Genomic DNA, 14,888 nt, shown 5'->3' on the forward strand with positions numbered 1-14,888 from the left:
AAGGTCAATGAAACATGGGTGACGCTCATAGCCTGACTGAGATCATTCTTGATTTGGGAAAACGGCCAAATGTATATGTAAGTACATGTGTACTGCAGGCCTAGCTAGGTCACCTTTGGCCTGCAGTACATAAGTGCCTACATTTTCATTTGCCCATTCTTTAAAAACAACAATAATCTCAATTACGCAACATACATTCAGATTGCTGCCAGCTGGAATAAAACCTTTAGCATCATCGTTTATGAATACACTGCTTGTTTTTCACACGCTGTAAGGTGCAGCAAAGGAGGTAATGTTTAAAACTTACTCAAATCCGTATTATATCTCGAAGTCTCTCACAGCCAAAGCTATATACCAGTCTCCTCTACCAACAGATATTCACACAGGTCATATTTTAGCAGTATACATGGCTCCCTTTGTCCATTCAGGTAGTGTTTGCAGGGTGCAAACACCTGTGAGTAAACGACACTTATACTTGCACCCGAGATTGGCGACACCAAGGCACATGCCAAGCAGCAACACATTAACACTGCCATGAACTTCTATTCTTCTCTATTAGCTTGTTTTAATGGACACTAGCCGAGTTTCTGTGTAACTTGGGAAAAAAGAAGAGAACAGTTTTCTAAGTAAAATATTTATTTTTGAGCAACAACTTTTGTTCAAGTTTCTAAGTATTTGTGGTTTGACATAGCAAGAACTTCCCACTGTAATGTGCAAACCGCATCCAAGTTGACAAATAAGTTAAACACTATGTAAAGCACCACTTTAATAAATAAATTTTAGACAACTACAAGTATCAGAAGGTAAAAAAGCGCATAAACACTACTGGCAAGGCACACACACTACGGGAAGAAATGTGCAGAAGGAGTGAACAGGGCTCACACTGGTTTCAAAGCCCAAATTCAAGGATCTTCAAGGATTCCTATAGAAGGTTCTTGGAGGATGGAAGGCAGCATCACAAGTATCAATTTTCCGCTCTAACAAAGTTTCCAAAACAATACGGGGAGCTTTATGCATTTGAAGTAAAAAATGGGATTTAGCCAAGTCAGAACCGAGAGACAATGAAGCCAAAGAAAGTATAAAGGACATAATTTGTAGGTTTTAACTGTAGAGTAGTAATTATGACATAAATGGCAAGCAATTAAACAGGATGAAAAATCAACTTGCTGCTGATAGGGACCAAATCTACAACCTTGAGATAATGCGTCCGATACTCTACCTGATCATATTAGCTTCCTACTGTGCACAAAATTCACAGCATTAATGAAGCTGCTGGGACATCTTTTATATTAGATAAGTAATCTTGTTCAGTTCCCCCGTCTCACTTTTTCAGGCATTGAGAAACTGTTTAGTTTCATGACGGTGATGTACAACGCTTCTACTTTTTCCGAGTACTGACCTGCTAAACAACAAAACAGTAATGACCGCTTCAAAATTTTATCCCCAATTTTTACAATTCGATCGTTGAATACATTTTTGACTCCATGCAGTCATCATGCTTCTCCTGTTTTTGGGCTTTGATAACAATTGAGTCAAGTGCAAATTGGATTTATGCCAGTAGAGCAATCAACTTAGCAAACATCCTCTACATATAAAGTCAAGGTTCTTGCCTACACAAAAGAGCAATAACAATCACTACATGGGAGTCAATCACTAAGCCTGAGCAGCAGTGCCATCAGCTTTAGTCAGAAGTACTTGGTTTCTAACACAAAGCATCAACTTTTTTTTCACATTTTGCCTGCATTATAGGACAGTGGATGTTTGTTGAGCTAGAAGATCTATCACAAGTAGTGAGCTTGCTATAGAAGAAGAGAAACTAGCATAAGCGCTGGAAGTGAAGTCGAGTCCCAAGAAGCCAAATCAAGAGAAAGGGGGAGAAGGCGGACCGACAGTTGCGGAAATGAAATGAATGATCGGTAAAGCAGTGATGCAAGCAAGGTAAACAGAGTAGCCGAATCATCACTGAGCATGACATGTTCCCTCAGTTTGCTAGACAAATGTTTACAGAACACCGAAAGAAATTAGTATTGTCAATATTGGACACTATATGCTAAGAAATTCCAAGGGTTTCAGGGCTTTAAAAATGTACTTTTACTTTTTCAAGGGTTTTCAATCGTTTCAAGGACCTGCATGCACCCTCAGTAAAGGAGCAGATCACAATTTAAAGTGGAATGTGTGCCCTATGAATACCACCAAAATATATGATTGCGAACTTGAAGCTTGAATGAGCGCTCACTTAATGCAACTGTGCATAAACTTACACATTACAATATTGACACTTGACTAGTGAATGCAATTAACGTTAAATTAGTGTAACAAGATTTTTCATACACTTGCACATTATAAAATCACAGTCGTTCACTATTGGTAGCACCACCCCTCTTCATCTGTTCAGGCAACTTCGGTTCCCTCGACAGAAGTGGGGCCAAGGTATTCTTTACATTCGTGGCCAGCGATTTGTGACAGATGAAGCCTGCGACAGAAGGACAGGGCACTTATAACTAAAAGTTCCACTAGAAAAATATAACTATCTTTGCACACGTCACGATGAAATTATTTGATTAGTTCTGTATGGGTATAACTGCAGTGCATGACCAGCACATTGCGTTCCCCAGTAAAAATGCAAAAGAGGGCAAGAACGAAAAGCACGCTGTGCCAGAGCTTTATGAATACCTTCTACGTCAAAGGTGTGAACCATACTTTACCACTTTGGCTGCAACATAATTTTCAGCTAGACATATAACAAACATAAGAGGAGAGACAGGGCAGAGCTCTTGCCTTCAACTGCTTAAATTCATTCGCAAACCCAGAGTATCCCCAATGGACAAACAAATGATCCAACAAGTGTGCCAGAATATCATTTAAGCAGGCCAGCAAAAAAAGTTTCACTGGCGACAGAAGTCACTGTTGCTAAGCTTCTTAAGATACGCCACTTCTTGCCCAGCGAGTTCAAAAATGGCACGCTTACATATTTATCACCAGCCATGAAAATGCAGCAGTCTTACTGCCTGTCTGTCTAGAGAGCAGTCAGAGCCCACTTATCTAGTTAAAAACACGAGTTACGTTTTCAGTTTTAACAGTCAAATAAATAGAGTGCATTGCTCAGTGGATTTGCTTGCACGTAAAGTGACTTCCTTGCATGTCTGATTGTTTCAATTTCGTCAGCTGAAGCCTAGCACTCTCTGGCAGTTGAGCTGCCAAAAAGATTGAGCTGCCTCTGCCCCTTCACTCTTCATTTTCCTGTTCAGCATAGGCGTTAGGAGATATGTCACAGCTAAAGCAATCACACAAACTAGCCCAACTCTCTTATTTAACTTTGCCTACTGAGTAACAATATGTTTACTAAGAAAACTTACAAAAACTACGAGACATTTTGAAGTAATTTTGTCTGTTCACCCAAGTGAGATGCAAACAGCTTTTGGAAGTTCGTATCGTGTAGCATATTTTCATTGCTCCTAAACAAAATTCCACCACGCCACAAGAATTAAGAGTAGCTTCAATTTAATTTGCATCGTACAAGCTGATATGCTGTTAAGTGCATTTTGTATGTCATAATTACTCTTCATAGGCTTCTCTACAAACAAACCTAATAACACGGCTGACAATGAAGTGTGTTTTCAAACTTCAGAACACCATTTTACTTTGGCTTTACTGCAGTTATGCAAGCTGGTTAGACTAAAGCCTGCAGAACACAACAGCTATAAGAAATGTTCTGTTTCAAAAGTGGCATACTCACTGTGGGATATACTTGTAAGAATATTTTTTTTTATAACTATAAACCCACACTTACTGACAAGCAGTCTACGACAACCAAATGCTCCTTTTGAAGTAAGAAATCACGAAAGAGTTGAACAGTTTCACAGTGGTATTCCAAGGTACATGTCACAGTTTGTAAGAAGCGAAAAATAGCAGACATCAAACGCCTGTTCAGAGCTGTTTGATTTAGTCAGCATGATGAAAAAAGTTAAACACGTTTTCCCTAACTTAGCGGCGAAGTTGATTGACGGCGTGTTATAAATGGGCTAGGTGCTTACCGGCAAACAAGCACCAAACATCACATGCAAATATAAGGGGACCACCAATCACACAAGACATCGAATAACTCATCTGGAATACAATATCCTATTAGCTTGTAGTGAAGTTTTAAACAGCAGACGGGACAATGTTAACGACCAAGCTATGGAATGCGCAAACAATGTATTAATATCAGGGGTTTTATGACCCAAAACCACGATATGATTATGAGAGATGCCATAGTGGAGGACTCCGGAAATTTCGAACACCTGGGGTACTTTAACGTGCACCTAAATCTAAGTACACGGGCCTCAAACATTTTCGCCTCCATCAAAAATGCAGCCGCCGCGACCGGGATTCGATCCCGCAAACTTCGGGCGCCATAACCACTAGACCACCGTGGCAGGGGCCAAACAATGTAAAAAAGAATATGGAAGTCACTGAGCATTACAGTACAAGGAGCGTGCATGCAAAAATTTGCTTCATCTGGTGACAACATAGTCAGCACGCCATTAATAGATATGGCAGCGGAATTAACATCACTCAATGATAAGACACCTGATGTGTCCCTTTCTTCCTTTCCTCTGTGAAAATTACGTTTTGAAACTGCAATATATGGCTGGATTTTACTAATAACATTCAGTTCGTAGTCAGCACTCTGGCTGTGCTCTACCAGTCTTGCTCTTCGTTATTGCTGTTTTGCACATAAACGTAAAGAATAATACTTGAATGCCATAGTCCGCTGCCAGTTCATTGGCACAACTTGGTTAGGGCAAATACAATGCCAAAGACGGCACTCTAACACACAAGCATGCATACCTTACAACTTGTTTTACCAAGTTTTACTTTATCATGAAACTCTGAAAATCAATTTGTTAATTCTGCCTCGCATAGATGTCCCAAGTTTCCTCAAACAGTGAGATATCCTGCTATGGCGCTGTGCAGGTAGCTGACAACATATTTTTTCAGCACATCCTACCAGAAGCAGGTGGCCACAAGCATGAATGGCCAAGTGGAACATGTATATGACATGCACTTGCTATTACATATTGTTTCCTGTCTTGGAGTTGCTCACAATATAGGAGCAATAGGTCTCTCAATTGAAAGGGTCTAAACGGTCGATTTGTATTGATGGAAACAAATAAATACCATTTAATATGGCCTTGTCCAGACTTGCAGGAAGAACGCTTCCATCTTTCACAGCAAGCTGTCCACCACTTCAGTCTCTTGAGCTGCTGGATACATGCATAACAGATACCACAAAAAGTTCCGTCAACTTGTGCACAAAGAGTCCTTACAGTACACAAGTAGTAATATTAAGCATGATGGCTTAACACAGGCATATGATTATATACCAAAATTGTCCTCGAAAATAGGCCCAGGATGCATTAAGAACAAGTATTAGAGTAGCAGTGGGTCACTGCAAATAATTGTAATTTGCATTAGTTGTCGAATTTTGCTACAATTGTGTATTACAAAAGGGTGAGATATACAGCTTGCCATATAGGTAATTTGAACACAAGAAAACTCCAGGAGCACTCCCATCAAAATATTAAATAAATATACGTGTGCTCAATTTGCAGAATGGATGACAATGAGCCCATTTATTGTATGACATCATGAATGTGGAGATTTCAAAAAAGCTTAAGATTCAGTAAAAGAGCAAGAATGCCAGACGGGACAGAAAAGATTGAGCACTGTGTCAGTTTTTCTGTCCCTCTGCTGTTCTTACTTTCATTAAATCTTGGGCATGCTTTAGCAACATGCCCAATTTTCCTCTCTCTGAAACAACTATCCTTGCTGTACTAAAGTCCATTCATGTGCAGACCTGGTCCTTTACACTAGAAGTGCCTGTTCAATTTAATGAGCCCTTGATCCACTCCCGTTCTTTTGTTCTTTAATAGCGAGGGCCTCGTGCCAGCAAACTTTATGCCCTCAGGTAGCTCATGACGGTTTATTGATCAGCTACCAGCTCGTAGATTTCACGGGCTATGCGACACCAGCATGACTACGAATGCTGGTGTGACACTGCCGGGATTACACACACAGAAGTGCCCAGTGGGGTGGATGAGAGAACGACTATGTCGTAGCTAGAGTGGTGGAGTATGAGATGCAACACTTTGTTGTAGGTTCAGGCCCTGGCAGCAGAATGTTGTATTTTTGTCTACATTAATTCCTCTTTATGTCGTAATTACTACACTACTTTTAAAAACTACGAATAATCTCCCCTATACCTCCCTTGGCTTCATCAGGTTTTGTCGAACAAAAAAACTGAGCCCCTTGATCTATTCCATTCTTTTTTAGTTTGTTCAATTTCTCAGTGCTGTAATCACGCCTGAGAACCAGTAACCTCACTGTGATCTGCAAACACATATACAGATATCAGAAATTGCATTCTCTAATTAACTACTTCATAAACTAAAGCAGCATTGTCACCAGTTTCACTGAATGCTAGATCTTAGTTGTACATCCTGCAAATAAGAACCCCCTTTCAATTTCCTCTTTCTTTAGCAAAGCACCAAGGAAAACAAGGACTATACAGTACAACACAATCAAGTAGTGTTTCAATGCACCAGCACAGCCTAAACCATTTACCATTTGGGATAAGAAGCTTTTGCAATGGTGCCATTCCCTGTTACAAGAATTTGTAGTAGAACGTGTATGGTTCATCAAAGAAAATATGAAATGGCATGTCAGATATCTGACCCAATTTTTATCACACAAACACAGCAACAAAAAGAGCATGTACTTGCTTAATAAGCTTAATTGAACTGACACTAAATATCAAGCACTCATTACCTACTTTTTAATTGCTGACTTTAGTGCAGTTGTTTATATTAGAAAGTTGTGGTGCATGACAATTTAGCGCATACGAAGTTTTGCTTGAAATGTCGTCCCTTCCTTGTCACGTGCAGTTCAGACACGCCGCGTGTCCCGCGCCCAGTTTCGATATCAACCTTAAAATTGGAAGTTGAATATCTCGGATAACGTGCAACTCACGCGATTTCAAAAAAAAAAAAACGGCATGCCACAACTTGGCACACACTATATCTTTTTAATATAAACTACCTCCCTCAATAATTAAAAAGTGGATGAACGAGTTGTTAATTAACAGCGTAAATGTAATTTTGCTTGCGGCAAAGTATTTCCGCCTCGACTTCAAGTTCATGAGCGAAAATGACAGGAGCCTGACTGTCACACAACGTTTATAAAAAACATGTAATGTCCAAAAAGAAAACACACACACTACATGCATGCTGTGCGACTTGATGTGTGTACTTCCTGTTACTACCAGTATCCATAGCGTGATTCACACAAATGCATTGCTTCAATGGGCATCCACCACACATCTAGGTGCTACGAGCCGCGACCTTGCGTAGCCAGAAGGCAACTGTGCTAATTACTTGCAAAAACGACGCAGCACGGTAGACGCCGACGCAACCAGAGACATATGCTCTGAGCAGTATAGCGTGTGCATGACAGCATTGTGTCTTCCTACCTGCGTCCCCGTCTACCTTTGCAAGTTAATTCATTATACCTATGCTTATGGAACTATAACTTCAATTGCATTTACACCACAGAAAGGGTGTGGAACGACCAGTATGTTTAAAAGCGGACCCACTTTTACGGCGACAAGGCAATGTGCAAGTCGCTCCAAGCGACGATCTCGTGCAGCCAAGTTATAACGGCTCAACAGCACAAGGCCTGCGTGGCAGGAGCACAGAATCAAGTAATGGAACGCGCATTCTTCAGCTTGTTTTCAACTGTAATCAACGCACACGGCAACCGCTCCATAGAAAGGTATAACGAAGAGCACAGAAAGCAGCGATACTAGCACAATGCATACTTTTTTAGCAGGCCCTTGCTCTTGCGCAGCATCCCTTCTGTGGTAACTGGCCGCCCGCCCAGGCCCTCTTACCTGCATAAAAGTTTCCATGCACTAAGGTAACTCAGTAACGCAATTTGGTAACATTCTTGAACTCACCGAGGTGTTGTATCCGCTGCGGCGACTGTCTCGTCAAACGGCCCGCGCTTGCGCTCTTGTTCAAAGCTCGCGTCCGTTGGTTGGTGCCACGACGACGCATCGCCGCCGTCGATTCCATGTCAAACAACGACCCGAACGTCCCGACACGCGATGTAAGTAGTACGTGTTCATTCAACAACGATAACCGCACGTAATATTGATAAACACGGTAAAAATAGATGCGCGAAACACCACTTCGTTCGCAGCGAGCGCAGGGAGCCTTTCAACGGAACCCGCAAGGTCAATCTAAATAGGTCGCGAAACTCGGAACGAAAAGTGGTCGGAAACCTATTGCGACAAACATCAACACCCGCGTGACGATTAAAGCGCTACTAGGTGAGGGGGGGACAAATAATGAAAACAAAAAAATTAATTAAGCGTTTATTTTCATTAGTTTTAATTTTATTTGTCACGAATTAAATTAGTAGATTACTTTAATCAAACTTTAGTCTTGGGTATGTGGTTGAGTGGCCAATTTATTTCGTTTATTTTCAGAAACAGCGGGCATATGCAGGCAGTCTGGTAACATGGGCCAACGGTTTTGCGCATTTTGAGATGCAAATGGCGTCGCTCGTTTTTGCGCAGTAGATTTGTGCCTGTCGTCCGTAGGTGATTTCCTCGCATAAGCGTTGTTTTCTAGTCGCGGTACTTGGCAGAAGGTAATATAGCCCATCGCAGCCATCGGGAACCGTTTCAGTGACTGTGTTTTGCCAGCGCACGGCCGGCGTGCTGTCACCCTTCGGGACGATGAGTCCGCCACGCCACGCGAAGAAACGCTGCGCTGTCTACGGATGCAAGAGCAACACGTGTGCAAGGTTTGTGTGTGTGATGATGTGGATTGTGTGGCCCGTGACGGGGCGAAGAGGGAACGACAGTTCTGCTCTGCGGTACGCCTTGGAGGGGAAGACGACGAAAAGGAAGCGTGAGCGGGGCGTGCGGCTCGAGGAGTTGGAGCGCGACACGGTTGGAACGGCAGCCGCTGGTCGGCGACTCGGGTCGCGACATCACTTAACCAGGCGTCCGGCAGCCATGTGGACCTGGTGAGCCTGATTCCCGCTCTGTGCCCGGTGCTGACACAGAGACCGGCAGCCTAGTCTGTCCCTGGCCTGAGGTCCTGGGGCCCGAGTGGTGTCACGAGGTGGCCGCGGCTCATGTTGGCGACGGGCAGCTAACCTGCGCTGCAGTGGCCTGGTGATCTACCGGCCTTCAGTGCCATCATCACCACCACTACCACCTCGCCACGGTCAAGGCAGCGTGACTGTTGACTGCCCAAGGAGTACCGGTGACGACCGACCTCGCCGCAGTGGCAACAGTTCATAACGGCGAGTAGGACAGTTTGTGTGCGAGGCGCGTAGGACGTTTAGGATGTAAATAAGGAATGCTGTAGTGTGTTGTGTGTGAATCGTCAGAGTTATCGGTTGTGTTAGTCTGTGTTGTGTGTACAGAATCACCTGACTGCGGGTTGAATTATTTCGGATCCTAGGCCCACATTACACCATCACAGTGTGCACGTTGAATTGTTATCCTACTTCTGATTTCTGTGTTATATATTTTGGGGTAATATCCTGTGCAACTGCAATATTTCGCCAATAAAATACACCTTATTTATCAAGTCTGTCTTTTTCGTCTTCCCGTTATCTTGCAGGCTTCCATTATGGAGCCGTCATAGTGATAAGAAAAAACATGCAGCTATAAAAAAAGTAAGAAGCGGCGCCCTGTCAAAAAATTTCATAATTTCGCGCCCATCGCGTTAAAACGTGACGTCATTTCCGCTTCCGGTTGTGACGTCATCTTTTTCTTTTTTTAAATTCTGTTTGTCCCCTCCTCACATAGATGGCGACTGTTGCAACAACTAGCCACCGGCTTGACACGTGGGCTTCTACGGAAGTTACGCTACCAGTTTACATATACCTTGGAACCCGTTTGAAAACGTCACGTGTTCACTGACGTCTCTGCGCGTGCGCGTTCTTCGGTTTGAACTGATTGGCTCTCTCGCTCAGCGGGCGATTTGAATCCTTGAACTGAGTTGCGGCAACTCTCTCTCCCTTCCGTCGACTGCATCTCCCTGTTCATGGCCTCTGATACGCCGGCGCGCAATCTTGGAGGCCATAGCTTGTTCACCACTTCTTTCTCGGACGCGCGCCTGTACTGTAGTGTACAATCGGGCGGCCGCAACGCGTCAACCGCGTCTGATCGGTTCTTAATACTACTACTACTACTGCGCTTTTGCTGTTTAAAAATATACAGCATCTGTACACGAGTGGTACGTTTTAATTACTGCTAAAAGTAACAGCTGCTGTCTTTACGGCTGGCTAAGTGTGCATGTCCGTGCGTGTGCAAAACAAAAGCACGTCGAAAACCGGGGCCTTTTGACAACAAGTGTGCACTGTGCTCCTTAATACCTCTTCGCAGGCACGTAGGCAAGCCCCCCCCACCCCCGAAAAAAAAAAAAACTCGTTTCTACGTGCCTGCCTCTTCGTATTGAGCAACGAACCAATGGCACCATCAATGCCTCGCCCTTAGTGTGATTCAGCTGCAGCTTCTTTCTTATTGATGTACTTTGTTAGCCTTAATTGATATATTCTAAGTTGGGCATGTAAGCAAGTTACTATCAATTTGAAATTGCCCATTTAAACACTATTCAAAAGTACATTGCACGTCGTCGTAATAAAAGCAGGAGAAAATACTTATTTGTTGAAAGGCGACAGCTAATCGACAAAATAGTAGTTTAGCAAACTTCGTTTCTGGGCAAGTTCGTTTATATTCGAAAAGAAAGCCCACGTACTGTGTATACTGAATAGTAACAGAAACAGCAATACTGCACTGAATTCTGCTATTTATGTCTTTAAAGAGGCTGTTTTCCTGTGTTCAGCGTGACCGTTATCCCGCTTCGACATTGCGCTTTGGAGTATTCCATGAAATACGTTGTCCTTGGCAATGGACAAACGAAGGCGGAAAGACCATACGGTCCTTGCAGTTATATTAGTTTCTTTTGTGAGTTACTGTGTTCGTTAAAAGTGCGATCTATAAATACAACACAAAATTTACAAGTTTCGATGCGTTTTTATAGCATCATTGATCCCAGGAGGGTTAGAGTCAAAGAACCCGTGCATACACAAAAACTGTTCTCAGATGGTTAAATAAGACATCAGTGGTAAATAACGATGAGAACGACCGGCGAAACCAGGGGGGAGGGGCGGGGCGGGGGGGGGGGCGCGGAGCGAGCGCGCGCCTCCAGACCGGCCGTGGTTTTACAATAAAGGATCGGTCGAGAAGAGCGGTCTGCGACGAATGTTCACAAAAGAAACGTGGAGTTTCAACGGTAAGGTTGCGAGGAAGTTCTGTAGGTCCGGTGCACATATGGTTGGAGAAATGAAAGGGCGTATACTTACGAAAACTGCGTGCATATACTGGTTTGTGAACGTTTTGGCCGTGGCACAGCCTTCGTGAAGACTTCGACCAGCGCGCACGCGCGTTTGTGTGTGTGTTGTGTGTGTGTGTGTGTGTGTGTGTGTGTGTGTGTGTGTGTGTGTGTGTGTGTGTGTGTGTGTGTGTGTGTGTGTGTGTGTGTGTGTGTGTGTGTGTGTGCGCGCGCGTTTTGGACTGACCTACAGTATCAAAATTTATGAGGCATTGATTGCATCAAGTTCCACTGGCAGTGAATAATGCCTCGATGGTATTTCGACATAATTGCGTCAATGACATTTTTATTCCAAACTATACTCAACAGAAATACTGTTGGTGAAATATTTCCTCAATTGTATTTCAAAATAATTGCGTCAATGAAATTTTTATTGCAAAGTGTTCAACAGAAATATTGTTTACGAATTATGTCCTCAATAGTATTTCGATAGAAATGAGTCAATAAAATTTTTATTGCAAAATGGTCAACAGAAATATTGTTTACGAATCATGTCCTCAATGGTATTTCGATAAAAATGAGTCAATGAAATTTTTATTGCAAAATGGTCAACAAAATTATTGTTGAGGAAATATTCCCTCAATAGTATTTCGATTGAAATGAGTCAATGAAATATTTATTGCCAAGTGCTCAACAGAATTATTGTCGACGAAATATTCCCTCAACGGTATTTCAATAGAAATGAGTCAATGATATTTTTATTGCGAACTGCTCAACAGAAATGTTGTTGACGAAGTATTGAAGCAAGTCAAGGAGTATTGCGGAATCATTGATAATCAATAAAATCAATAATTCGATCATACTCCGGCAATGGAAAATCAACAGTCATTTTCATAAGGGTAAGCTTTTATTTTCCTTAGCAATATTAATAAGACCTAGAAAGAGGGACAGCCATTGCTTTATCCGACATTTTTAAAAAGTGCATTTGTGCAAGCCATGTAATACATATAGCGAATAAGTTGGTACCGATTAAAATTGTAGACAGGGGCAGTAAGGTAAAAGAATCACGGTAGAGGGTGGCAAGGAAAATGCTGCCATGATGAAAGCATGAATTTACAAGAAGAGCTTGCACTGAGTTCTTTATATTATGTATTTTATAGAAACCTAAAATGAAAGATGCGAATGTTGAGGAAGAGTCATCATCATCATCATCATCATCAGCCTGTCTACGCCCACTGCAGGGCAAAGGCCTCTCCCATGTTCCGCCAATCAACCCGGTCCTGTGCTTTCTGCTGCCACGTAATACCTACAAACTTCTTAATCTCATCTACCCACCTAATATTCTGTCTCCCCCTCACGCGTTTGCCATCTCTTGGAATCCAGTCAGTTGCCGACGTGCTACGTGCCCGGCCCATATCCATTTCTTCATCCCACCAGTATTGACAGGAGAAGTAAAGAAAGCCCTAAAGAGAATGCAAAGAGGCAAAGCAGCTGGTGAGGATCAGGTAACATCAGACCTGTTGAAAGACGGCGGAGAGATTATGTTAGAAAAACTGGCCACCCTGTATACGAAGTGTCTCTCGACGGGGAGGATACCAGAATCTTGGAAGAATGCGAACATCATCTTGATCCATAAGAAACGGGACGTCAAGGACCTGAAAAATTACAGGCAAATAAGCTTACTGTCCGTTGTCCATAAGCTATTTACAAAAGTAATTGCTAACAGAATTAATACGACATTTGAGTTCAATCAATCAAGGGACCAGGCAGGATTTCGTACAGGCTTCTTAACAATAGACCATATTCATACTATCAATCAGGTGATAGAGAAATGCGCGGAATGCAACCAACCCCTATACATAGCCTTCATAGATTACGAGAAGGCATTTGACTCGGTGGAGACATCAGCAGTCATGCAGGCACTGCGGAATCAGGGCATCGACGAAGCCTACATAAACATAATGGAAGAAATCTACAGCGGCTCCACGGCCAGTATAGTCCTCCATAAAGAAAGCGAGAGAATCCCAATAAAGAAGGGCGTACGGCAGGGAGACACGATCTCTCCAATGTTATTCACCGCGTGTTTACAGGAGGTTTTCAGGGCCCTAGATTGGGAAGAATTAGGGATAAGAGTTAATGGAGAGTATCTCAGTAACCTGCGATTCGCTGATGACATTGCATTGATGAGTAACGCGGGAGACGTATTACAGCTCATGATTACTGAACTGGATACGGAAAGTGGAAGAGTAGGTCTGAAAATTAATATGCATAAGACTAAAGTAATGTAGAACAATCTTGGCAGAGAGCAGCGCTTTGCGATATGTGGAGAGACACTGGAAGTTGTAAAGGAGTACGTCTACTTAGGACAGGTAGTAACCGCGGAGCCGAACCATGAGAGTGAAATAACTAGAAGAATAAGAATGGGATGGGGCTCATTCGGCAAGCATTCTCAAATCATGAATGGGAACCACTATCCCTCAAGAGAAAGGTATGTAACAGCTGCATCTTACCGGTACTTACCTACGGAGCAGAAACCTGGAGACTTACAAAGAGGATTCAACTTAAATTGAAGACGACGCAGCGAGCGATGGAAAGGAAAATGATAGGTGTAACCTTAAGAGACAGGAAGAGAGCAGAGTGGGTAAGGGAACAAACGGGGGTTAAGGACATCATAGTTGAGGAAGAGTAGGAGCTCATAAATTCTGGCTTACCAGCACCAACAAACGCATGGCTCTAGAAAATCACGAAAAAGATAACATAGTAGGAATGCGTGAAAACAAAACAAGGCTATGTCCTGAAGACACCATTAGAGTTGGACGTGAGGCACGAAGGAACCAGGCATTGAACTTATCGTCTGTAAGTGATTGACAGATAATCTAATATAAAACAGACAAAGATGACGACAGCAGCACAGGCGAAGGTGGCCAGAAATTGATGCGAACAAAACTTGGCGTCGGAAAGAGCGAGATGTATGCTGTGAGACCTTCGCAGGGCAGTGCTCTAACCAAATTCTGTTATGTAGTAAAGGCAGCAGAGGGCTTTAATTCTCAACTGTGTAGTACCCAGGGCATTTTCGCAAGTTCGATGCTTGTAGAACAAGGAGAGGATGCAAAAATTTTAGTTCTCGTAAACAATGACGTTAGAAGGACTGTTACGGTGCAAATGCGGTAGTGAGCCATGGCGTGACGATAGACGTGTTTAAAAAAAATATATTGTATTATTATGCCACCCATCTGTCCATTTAAAGGACGCCCAAGCCATCGACCTTACGAGAGAGTTCAAATATTGGCTACAATACGTGAAGCAACACCAAAGAATAAAAGCTGTATTTTTGATAATAGTGAATTACACTTTCACAATACGTACAGTGAAATACAAAGATGCGCGAAAATAAGATACAAGTGTTGATGCCACCCAAAGGATTTAGAGCCAGGTAGCTGTCAAGTCACAGATTTTTGACGGCGTAGGGAAGGCCCTACGTTAGTGGGG

At 42.8% G+C, this 14,888-nt stretch overlaps 1 long non-coding RNA gene across 1 annotated transcript; it reads right to left on the reverse strand.

Moving 5' to 3' along the window:
* Positions 1–1,587: 1,587 nt before the first annotated feature.
* On the reverse strand, positions 1,588–8,264 carry LOC125759325 (uncharacterized). Its single transcript, XR_007416893.1, has 3 exons — positions 8,000–8,264; positions 5,164–5,246; positions 1,588–2,473 (listed from the first exon to the last, which is right to left on the reverse strand). It is a non-coding gene; the product is annotated as an uncharacterized LOC125759325 (long non-coding RNA).
* Between the last annotated feature and the right edge of the window lie 6,624 nt (positions 8,265–14,888).

Source organism: Rhipicephalus sanguineus, chromosome 7, assembly GCF_013339695.2.
Source record: "Rhipicephalus sanguineus isolate Rsan-2018 chromosome 7, BIME_Rsan_1.4, whole genome shotgun sequence".
Classification (NCBI taxonomy): domain Eukaryota; kingdom Metazoa; phylum Arthropoda; class Arachnida; order Ixodida; family Ixodidae; genus Rhipicephalus; species Rhipicephalus sanguineus.